The sequence below is a fragment of the Fukomys damarensis genome, unplaced genomic scaffold, assembly GCF_012274545.1.
Source record: "Fukomys damarensis isolate Sample0158 unplaced genomic scaffold, DMR_v1.0_HiC HiC_scaffold_39, whole genome shotgun sequence".
Classification (NCBI taxonomy): Eukaryota; Metazoa; Chordata; class Mammalia; order Rodentia; family Bathyergidae; genus Fukomys; species Fukomys damarensis.
Genome location: NW_022900951.1, coordinates 47,157,504 through 47,168,119, shown reverse-complemented (window position 1 = coordinate 47,168,119; position 10,616 = coordinate 47,157,504). Strand labels below are relative to the sequence as shown.

At 36.7% G+C, this 10,616-nt stretch overlaps 1 protein-coding gene and 1 long non-coding RNA gene across 8 annotated transcripts in view; one reads left to right on the top strand and one right to left on the bottom strand.

Moving 5' to 3' along the window:
- LOC117284747 overlaps positions 1–10,616 on the bottom strand; it is a 59,983-nt gene that overhangs the window by 5,258 nt on the left and 44,109 nt on the right. The window contains exons 2-3 of the long non-coding RNA XR_004515854.1: positions 9,703–9,747; positions 8,660–8,877 (exon numbers count right to left, since the gene is read on the bottom strand). This is a non-coding gene — a long non-coding RNA (uncharacterized LOC117284747). The remainder of the gene's footprint in view (positions 1–8,659; positions 8,878–9,702; positions 9,748–10,616) is intronic.
- The window catches only part of Wnk3 (WNK lysine deficient protein kinase 3), a 210,387-nt gene that overhangs the window by 182,991 nt on the left and 16,780 nt on the right, over positions 1–10,616 (top strand). The window lies entirely within an intron of this gene.

The window sequence follows — 10,616 nt, the reverse complement described above, 5'->3', positions numbered from 1 at the left end:
AAAAAAAAAAAAAAAAAGACTGGCTGCCTCCAAGAACATGACAAGTATGCCCACTGTCACTACTTCTATTTAACAAAGTATTTGAAACATTAGCCACAGCAATCAGGCAAGAGAAAAAAATTAAAGGGATACATATAGGAAAGGAAGAACTCAAATTGTCATTATATTTGCAGATGACATGACACTCTATATAGCAGACCCAAAGAACTCCACCAAAAATCTTTTAGAATTAATAACCAACTTTAGCAATGTAGCAGGATACAAGATAAACACACAAAAATCATTAGCATTTGTGTACTCCAATAAGGAACACGATGAGAAGGAAATTATGAAGGCAATACCATTCAAGTTGATTCAAGAAAGATGAAATACCAAGGAATTAACCTCACCAATGAAGTAAAAGCCCTCTACAATGTAAACTACAGTATTCTGAAAAAGGAGATTGAAATGGATATCAGAATCTGAAAAGATACCACTGTTCCTGGATAGACAGAGCCAATATAATCAAAATGGCCATACTTCCAAAACTCATATACAAATTTAATGCAATTCCACTCAAAATATGAACATTCCTCAAAGAAATAGAGTAATTAATCCTAATATTTATATGGCACCAGAAGAAACCCAGAATAGCAAAAGCAATCTTGAGCAACAAGAGCAAAGGAGCATCGTCACAATACCCGACTTCATGCTATACTACAAAGCAACAGTGATAAAAGTGGCATGGTACTGGAACAAAAAATAAAAACACACATGGATCCATTGGAAACAGGATAAAAGTTACAAAAACATCCCCAGACAACTTAAACTATCTTTGACAAAAGGGCCAAAAGCATGTGTTCAAGGCAGGATAGCCTGTTCAACAAACAGTGCTAGGAAAATTGGCTATTTACAGAAGATTGAAGCTGGACTCTCTGATGATGTGCTGCATGAAATCAAAATGGATCAAATATCTAAACATTAAAACAACCTATTGGAAGATAAAAGAAGTAAAACACTTTAAGTCATAGGCATTAGAAAGGATTTTCTAAACAGAACCATAGTTACACAAAAAATAACAGCAAGAACAAAAAAATGGGTTTATTTCAAATTCAAAAGCTTCTGTATAGGAAAAGAATCAATTAGTAGAGTGAAGAGACAACCTACAGAATGGTAAGACGGCTTTGCCAGCTATTCCTCAGAGTACTAATATCTCGAATATATAAAGAACTCAAAATAATTAAGCCACCTAAAATAAAAGGCCTAATCAATAAATGGACAAGTAAAATGAATAGACACTTCACAAAGGAAGAAGTACAAATGACAAAAAAGTATGAAAAATGTTCAATATCTCTGGCCACTTGAGAAATGCAAATTGTTATTAAGTTTATTGGTACATTTTAGGTATACATTATGATCACAGACATCCCTGGGAATTTGTACCTGTACATGATATATCTTGGTTCTTTTTTCTCCATTTCTGTTCCCTCCTTTCCACCCCTCTATCCCTCCCTATTTATTTATTTATTTATTTATTTATTTATTTATTTATTTTTCTCATTGAGTTTATTGGTACATTTTAGGTATACAGTACAGTTACATTCATTATTGGGATCTTGTACCTTTACATGACAGGTCTTGGGTCTCATGTTTTCCGCTTGTCCCTGCCCTCCCTTCACCCCCTTCTCCCCTCCCCATTTACAAACACTTTATTTCCATTTTTTCATTTTCTCCTATTTGTTTCTTTTCCCTTATTACCTTCCCCCTACCCTTCCCACTTTCCCTACAACTTTAGCCCTTTACTTTCTATTTCAGATTGTCAATTATCTCATTAGGATCTTATGTACTATTATAGTTTTTCACACCAGAGAAACTATTCGGTATTTACACATGTCTGACTTATTTATTTCACTTAGGAGTATATCCTCAATATGTATCCATTTTCCTATGAATGAATCTAACTATCCCTCCCTATTTACAAAAAACTGTTTCTGTTTTTTCCTTGTTTTCTCACGTTTCCCCTTCTTTCCTTTCCCCTACCTCCCCTTACTTCCCCTTCCTCTTTGAACTTTTTCTTCTCATTTCACATTATCTATTATACACTTTGGACCTCATTTATACTTTAGTTCCTCACACCAGAGAATCTATTCCATATTTACACATGTGTGGCCTATTTCTTTTACTTAAGAGTATGGTCTCAATGTGGATCCATTTAGATACAAATGTCTGTAGTTGATCATTTTTTATGGCTGCGTAGTACTCAATTTTATTTTAAAAATCACATCTTCTTTATCCAGTTACCAGTTGATGGGCATTTGGGCTGTTTCCAAGATTTAGCTATTACTAACTATGCTGCTATAAACATGGGTGCAGTTATATTGTTGTGATATGCTGCTTTTAATTCTTTTGGGAAGATACCCAGCAGGGCAATAGCTGGGTCAAATCGGATCTCTAATCCTAGTTTTTTGAAGAATCTCCATACTAATGTCCACAGTGGCTGCACCAATCTATACTCTTACCAACAATGGAGCAGTATGCCTTTTTCCCCACAGCCCCTCCAGCATTTGCTATTGGTTGATTTCTTGATAGCAGCCATTCTCTCTGGAGTGAGGTGGAATCTCAGTGTTGTTTTCATTTGTATCTCTTGAATAACCAGTGATGTTGAACATCTTTTTCATGTTTATTTGCTGTTTCTACTTCTTTATCTAGAAATGTCTGTTCATTTCAGATGCCCATTTTTAGATGGTGTCTTTAAATTTGGGAAGTCTGATTTTTTTGAGTTCTTTAAATATTGTAGATAGCAGAACTTTGAGGAGCAGTTGTTAAAAAGTTTTTTATTTTAATATTTAGATCTTTGATCCATTTTAATTTTAGTTTAGTGCATGGTGAGAGATATGGGTCTAGTTTTAATCTTTGGCAAGCTGAAACCCAGTTTTTCCCGCACCATTTGTTTAAACGGCTACCTTTTATCCATTGAAGATGTTTTGCTCCTTTGTCAAAGATGAGGTAGCTGAATATGTCTGGAGTTGTCTCTGAATCTTCTAATTTGTTCCATTGATCCTCAGATCTGTTTTTTTGCCTTTTGCCATGCTGTTTTTATCACAGTAGCTTTGTAGTATAGTTTCAAGTTGGGCATTGTGATACTCCCCTGACTTGTCCTTGTTGCCTAGAATTGCTTTTGCTATTCTAGGTCTCTTCTGGTTCCAAATTAATTTTTGGATTGTTTTCTCAAGTTCTATGAAATAAGCTGTTGAAATTTCTTTTGGTTTTTTTAAGCATAGGAAGACTTTATTGAGAGAAAGATAGTTTCTGTCTAAGAGACAGAAGGGAGACCGGAAAGTGTGTTGCCTGCTCACCCAATGTCTCAAAGGTGTTTTATGGGACAAAGCCATGAGGTGAGGCAGGTTCAAGGTGGGACAAAAGTATAGTCAACTAGTAAGATTACTAGTATAGTTGCTTAGCTAATACTGATCCAGTGAGAAATCACAAGTGGGCAAAATTATGAACAACCAATAAGGTTATAACAAGTATAGTCACTTAAGTAATATTAATTAAATAGGGATCCAGTGGCAAAACAAGTCACATAGCAGGTGTACAAGGAATGAGCAAGGATTTTTGTTGGTAAGGGGTGGGTCAAGGATCTTTCTTGGAAGATCTTTGTCCCCCACCCAGGTGAATGATGCCTATTTAGAATATGAATCACTGCTATTCATCCTTAGGGTAAATTCATGGGTATGGTAGTTTCTCTTCTTTTACAGTGCTGGCTTTCAGTGAATAAATATTGATGGACCTCCATATTGGCTTCTGGACTGTCCTCCATGTTGGTTCCATGAAGTCCAGCCCTGTCTAACTGCCTGCAAGATATCTCATTAATTTACCTATCTACAATATTGCCCCCTCTAAAGTAGTAACCCTAACTGCTGTGAGGGGGCAAAAGTGAAGACCATTCTGGCTACATCCAGCTGAAGAGGGTCATAGTTGTGATCAGCAGTCAGAGTTACTCTAAGAGGATCTATCTAAAGGCCCTTGATAGGCCTTCTATAATGACCAGGCATTGTCATCTTGGGTAGGCCTATAGCTTTGAGTCTCCAACCAGTAATCTCCATAGAAGACCTCCAAAATGATATAGGGGAAGAGATGCAATTTCCAAACCTGCTAGATAACTGAAACATGAGTTTGTGGTCTCTAAAATAAAAGAGTAAATTCTAGGAACAATGGAGGTTAAGAGTAGGAAGAATTTATTGAGAGAAAGATAGCTTCATTCTAGGAGAGACAGAAGCGTGACCAGAAAGTGGATTGCCCCTGCTGTTGGAATTTCAGTAAGAATTGCACTGAATCTAAATAATGGCTTTGGAAGTATGGCCATTTTCACTATATTGGTTCTTCCTACCCAAGAACAAGGGATGTCTTTCCATTTTCTGGTATCCTCTTCAATCTCTACTTTTTCAGAGTGCTGCAGTTTTCAGAGTACAGGTCTTTTACTTCCTTCATTAGATTGATTCCTAGTTTTGTTTTGTTGTTGTTGTTTTTAGCTATTGTGAAAGGATTTGTTTCTCCAGTTCCTCTCTTAGTGAGTCTGTTGTTTGTGTATAGGAAGGCTATTGAATTTTTTAGTTTTGACCTTGTATCTAGCTACTCTACTGAATCTGTCAATTAAGTCTAGAAGACTTTTGGTGGAGTTATTGGGGTCTTCTATATACAGTATTATGTCATCTGCAAATAGTGACGACTTAACTTCTTCATTTCCTATCTTTATTCCTTTTATTTCTTTCTTTTGTCTAATAGCTGTGGCTAATGTTTATAGAACTATATTGAACAGGAGTGGTGATAGTGGACATGCTTGTCTTATTCCTGATTTTAGCATAAAGGATTTCAGTTTTTGACCTTTCAGTATGATGTTGGGTGTTGTTTTCTCTTTGATGGACTGTTGATTTTTTCCTATATGTCTTTTATCAAGTTAAGATAAAGACCATATATTTCAGTTTTCCATAGGGTTTTTTGTTTGTTTGTTTTTGTTTTTTTGTTTTTTGAGACAGGGTCTCACTATGTACTTGAGACTGACCTGGAACTCACTATGTAGCCCAGGCTGGTCTCAAACTCACAGCAATCCTCCTGCCTCACCCTCCGGAGTGCTGGGAATACAGGCGTGCGCCACCACAACCGACTTTTTTCTGAAGGGTTTTTATCATGAATGCATGTTGGATTTTGTTGAATGCTTTTTCTGCATCTATTCAGATGATCATATACTTTTTGTCCTTGGCTCTGTTAATATAGTGTATTACATTTATTGATTTGTGTATGTTGAACCCTCCCTGCATCTCTTGGATGAATCCAACATGGTCGGAGTGTATGATCTTCTTAATGATCTTCTGCATTGTGGTTTTGTTTTGTTTGGTACCAGGAATCGAACTCAGGACCTTGCTCTTGTGAGGCAGGCATGGCGCAACTGAGCTAAATCTGCAGCACTTCTCCACTATTTGCCAGTATTTTATTGAGGATTTTTGCATCTCTGTTCATTAGGGAGATTTGCTTATAGCTCTCTTTTATGGTTGGGTCTTTCTCTGTTTTGGGGATCAAGGTGATGCTTGCTTCCAGGAATGAATTTGAAAGTATTGCTCCCCTTTCTATTTCATTAAAGAGTTTAAACATAACTGATATGTATTGATTTATCACTGTTATGGCTTTGTCCTGTTGTTGGCTATTTTATTTTTTCCATTCTTTCTAATTTCTTTTTTTCTTTCTGTCTTTTCTTTTCTTTTTTTTTTTTTTTTTTTTTTTTTTTTTTTTGGTACCAGGGATCGAACTCGGGCCCTTGTGCTTGTGAGGCAGGCACCAGAACCACTGAGCTAAATCCCCAGCCCATTTCCATTTAATTTCTTCCCTTGCCTGATGGCTTCTTTCTGTTGGGGTTCGTGAAGTTATAATTCTTTTCTTTTTCTTTTTTTTTCCCCCTCATTGAGTTTATTGGTACATTTTAGGTATACAGTACAGTTACATTCATTATTGGGATCTTGTACCTTTACATGACAGGACTTGGTTCTCATTTTTTCCCCTTGTCCCTGCCCTCCCTTCACCCCCACCTTCCCTTCCCATTTACAAACATTTTATTTGTTTTTTCATTTTCTCATATTTTTTCTTTCCCTTATTACCTTTCTCCTACCCTTCTGACTTTCCCTACAACTTTAGCCCTTTTCTTTCTATTTCAGATTGTCAATTATCTCATTAGGATCTTATGTACTATTGTAGTTTTTCACACCAGAGAAACTATTCGGTATTTACACATGTCTGACTTATTTATTTCACTTAGGAGTATATCCTCAATATGTATCCATTTTCCTATGAATGAATCTAATTTCTCATTCTTTATGGCTGAGTAGTACTCCATTTTTTAGAAAAACCACATCTTCATCCAGTTTCCACTTGATGGGCAGATAGGCTCTTTCCAATTGGTTCTCATATTTTCCCCTTGTTCCTGCCCTTCCTTCACCCCCTCCTCTCCTCCCCATTTGCAAACATTTTACTTCCATTGTTTCATTTTCTCCTATTTGTTTCCTTTTCCTTATTACCTTTCCCCTACCCTTCCCACTTTCCCTACACCTTTAGCTCTTTTCTTCCTATTTCAAATTGTCAGTTACCTCATTAGGATCTTATGTACTATTAGAGTTTATTCACACCAGAGAAACCATTCGGTATTTACACATGTGTGACTTCTTTATTTTGCTTAGCAGTATATCCTCAATATGTATCTATTTTCCTATGAATTCTTGTCTTTTTCTAGGATATTGTTTAAAATTTCTTGGAGTGCTGGATTGGTATTAATGTGTTTCTCAGGTTTTCTTTGTTGTGAAAATATCTTATTTCTCTATCATTTTGATTCTCTCTTTTTTGGGGGGGTACTGGGGATCGAACTTGGATCCTTGCGCTTAAGAGGCAGGCGGCGGAAACACTAAGCTAAATTTCTGGCCTTCCCCATCGATTTGAAAGATGGTTTTGTAGGCTACATTAATCTGCATTGGAGGTTGTTTTCTTTTAGGGCTTGAAATACATCACTCCAGGCTCTTCTTGATGAGGGTTTGTGTTGAGAAGTTTGCTATGATTCTGATGGGCTTTCCTCTATGTTATTTGTTTCTTTTATCTAATTGCTTTTAATATTTTGTTCTTCTGTTGAATTTCTGGAATCTTGACTATCATGTGCCTGGTTGTAGTTTTTTTTTTTTTTTTTTTTTTTTTTTTGGTACAGGGGATTGAACTCGGGTCCTTGCAATTGCAAGGCAGGCCACATTTATCTGTATGTCTAATTCTTTCCCCCTCCTTGGGAAGATTTCTGCCATTACCTCTATAAAGAATATTTTTTATGTGGTTTGTACTTTGTCCTTTTTGTTTGACTCCGATAGATCTTATGTTATTCTTCTTTGCATCATCTAGCAACTGCTGGATTGATTTCTCATGGTCCCTTAGTATTTTCAAGAAATCTCTCTTTTCATGGTCTGTAACCACAATCCTGTCTCCTATAATCTGATATTCTGTCTTCACATTGGCTCATTCTGCTGTGTATAATTTCAATGGCATTTTTATTTGCCTGGATATCTGTTTGAATTAGCTTCATGGATTCCATTTTTTTCTTATGCTGGTCATTTATTTTCCATCATGTTCCTGAGGTCCTCTACTTTTTGTCTGTTTCTGTTCTAGTGTCTCTTAGCATGTCTTCCATTTTGGTCTCCATCTCTGTAGTTATCTGGCAAATTATTTCTCCTTTGAATATTTCTAGAGCCTAGTTCATTTGTTTTGTTATTTCCCTTGTTATCAATTCAGGGAGACCAGGTCTTTGACTTTCAGATTGTTCTCCCTCATTGGCGCCTAGATTGGCCTTTGGTGAGCTGTCAGGTCTGTTTGGTGAGATTTGGGTCTTCTTTTGGTCTTTTTTGTTGTTGATGATGTTTTTGGTTTAATTCCTGGGTCAATCTTTCAGTTTTGAGTCTGTAGTGATCCTTGGGACATCTTGGATTTGGTATACAGGGAAGGACTACTAACTAGACCAATCATGTCACTTTAGCCCGAGCAATACAATCAGCATCAATAATAGCATCAAACACACTTAGAAACTGATAAACTGTGGTAATTATGAATCTGTCACCTTTAGCCCCATGAATGAGGCTTGTGGTTATATATCAAAATCTAGAACCAACCAGAAATATGCTTGCAGTAAATAAGCCCTTCAAAACGGTGAATTTGCCCTCTGGGGAGAAGAGTTAGAAGGAGGTGGGGGTAGATAGAGAAATAGAAGAAGAGGGAACAGTTAGAGGTAAGGCTAGAGGATGTAGGTAGATCATGTAAACTTTGGGAAACTGGTGAGGGCAAAGGAAAAGCAGTCAAGAAAACACAAAACAGGACAAAAGCAGTAACAAGAAAGGTGAGAAATGAAGGAGAAGAAGGAAGAGGAGAAGGAGAAGACAAAAAAAGAAAAGTAAAATTGTTCCCTTTAAGGTGTGTCTCTGCTGTCAATTGATCTCAGTGAGCTGGCAACAGTCTACTAAATCAGTCCAGTTTCTGGCTGTGAGGCTGGAATTGAGCTCCCTGTCCTTCAGGTTTGAACTCTGCAAACTTTTATTGTAGGTTTGAACAGCCCTTCCTCCCAAGGGAATCCAAGTTTCAGTAGGAGTTGCTGATCCCAAAAACTCACCAGACACTGTGGTTCGCTGATTCTTTTTTGGAGTGATTTTCTTCACTCCCTCAATGAGCTTCAATTTTTAACAAGTATAGGAGAGGGTCTCTCTCTGCTTCTCACCACTGAGCCATCTTCCTGGACTCAGAATGATGGCCTTTCTGCTCTCTGTCATGTGAGGTCCAGACCCCAGCACTCATGGCCTCCTCAGGGCAGAGCTCAGGCTGTGCACCACACTGCTTTCCCAGACAGCAATGGAGAAAAGCAAATTAAAACAGTACTATAATTCCATCTTATACCAGAAAGAGTGGTAATCACCGAGAAATTAGAAAACTCACAAATGCTGGCAAAGCTATGGTGAAAAAGGAATGCAAACTAGTACAGTCATTATGTAAATCAGTGTGGAAATTCCTAAAAGAACTGAAATTAGAAATTCCATATGACCCAGCTATCCCCCCTCCTAGGTATCTCCCCTAAAGAGCTTAAGACATCGTACGACAGCAATGTATGCATACCAATGTTTATTGCAACTCAGTTCCTAGTAGCTAACTCCTGGAAGCAGCCTATATACCTACCAACAAATGATTGGATAAAGAAAATATATCTATACATAATGGGATATTACTCAGCTATAAAGAAAGATAAAGTTGAACCATTTGTAGGAAAATGGGTGCACCTGAAAAATATAATGCTGAGTGAAATAAACCAGTCACACAATCTTAAATATCATATGGTATCTCTCATTTGAGTAGAGCAAAGTACAGAGAATAATAAAGGATGGATACAAAGGTACAAAGGGATGGATCTCTTACAAATGGAAAGGGGTCCAACATGTCAAGGTCAAGGGGAGAGGAGGTGGGTAAAGGGCAATAAGTAGAATAAAGATATGCTATCTATAAGACACTAATAACCTCAAATAATGTAAAAATTATATACCATAAACAGGAGTAATATAATCATCAAAAATGAAAATGAGGAAATGTGAATTAAAAGCGGGAGAGGGAGGTCAAGGGAAGGGGAAAAAATTTTAAAAAGAAACAAGTTGTATTATATACACGTACCCACTCCTCAAGATGACTATAAAGGGCATGTACTAAAAGCATGACCTAAAAAAGAAAAGAATTAGGGGTTAGATTAGGAAAAGATTAATATCTGGAGACATATAGGGTGCTTCTCCAGTTATCTAGAATGGGACTTTATGAAACTTAGTGGTTGGTATGCATGTAATGAAAAGGTCATGAAACTTGTATAAATCTTGAAAATATATTTGTTACTCTTTTTTTTATTAAGTTTATTGGTGCATTTTACATATACAATACAGTACATTCATCATTGGGATCTTGTACCTTTACATGATGTATCTTGGTTCTTATTTTTCCCCATTCCCCTGCCTTCCCTTCACACCCTCCACCCTTCCTTATTTACAAAGACTTTGTTTCCATTTTTTTCCTTTTCTCATATTTTTCTTTTCCCTTCTTTCCTTTCCCCTACATTTATTGATTCTTGATGTTATTTTTTTTTTGGTACTTGGGATTGAACTCTGGTCCTTGCACTTGACCAGGCACGCAGGGGCACCACTGAGCTAAATCCCCAGCCATTGATGTTATTTGTTATGCTTAAAATATGGTTCTGTTCAGAAAGTCCTTGCTATGTCTATGCCTTTCAGAGTTTTGCCTATTTTATTTTCTAGCAGAAATGTTTGGTTTAGCATTTAGAGCTTTGTTACATGCATACCCATGTTTATAGCAGCACAATTCATAATAGCTAAATCATCAACAGATAAATGCATAAGGAAAATGTGGTATATACAATTAATATTCTGCCATAAAGAAGGATACACAAGTCATTTGTGGGTAAATGGATGCACCTCGAGACCATAATGTTACTTGAAATAAATCTGACACACAAGCTTCAGTTTTGCATGGTTTCTTTTATATGAGAAACCTAAAATATAAATGAAGAGTAAAATAAAAGG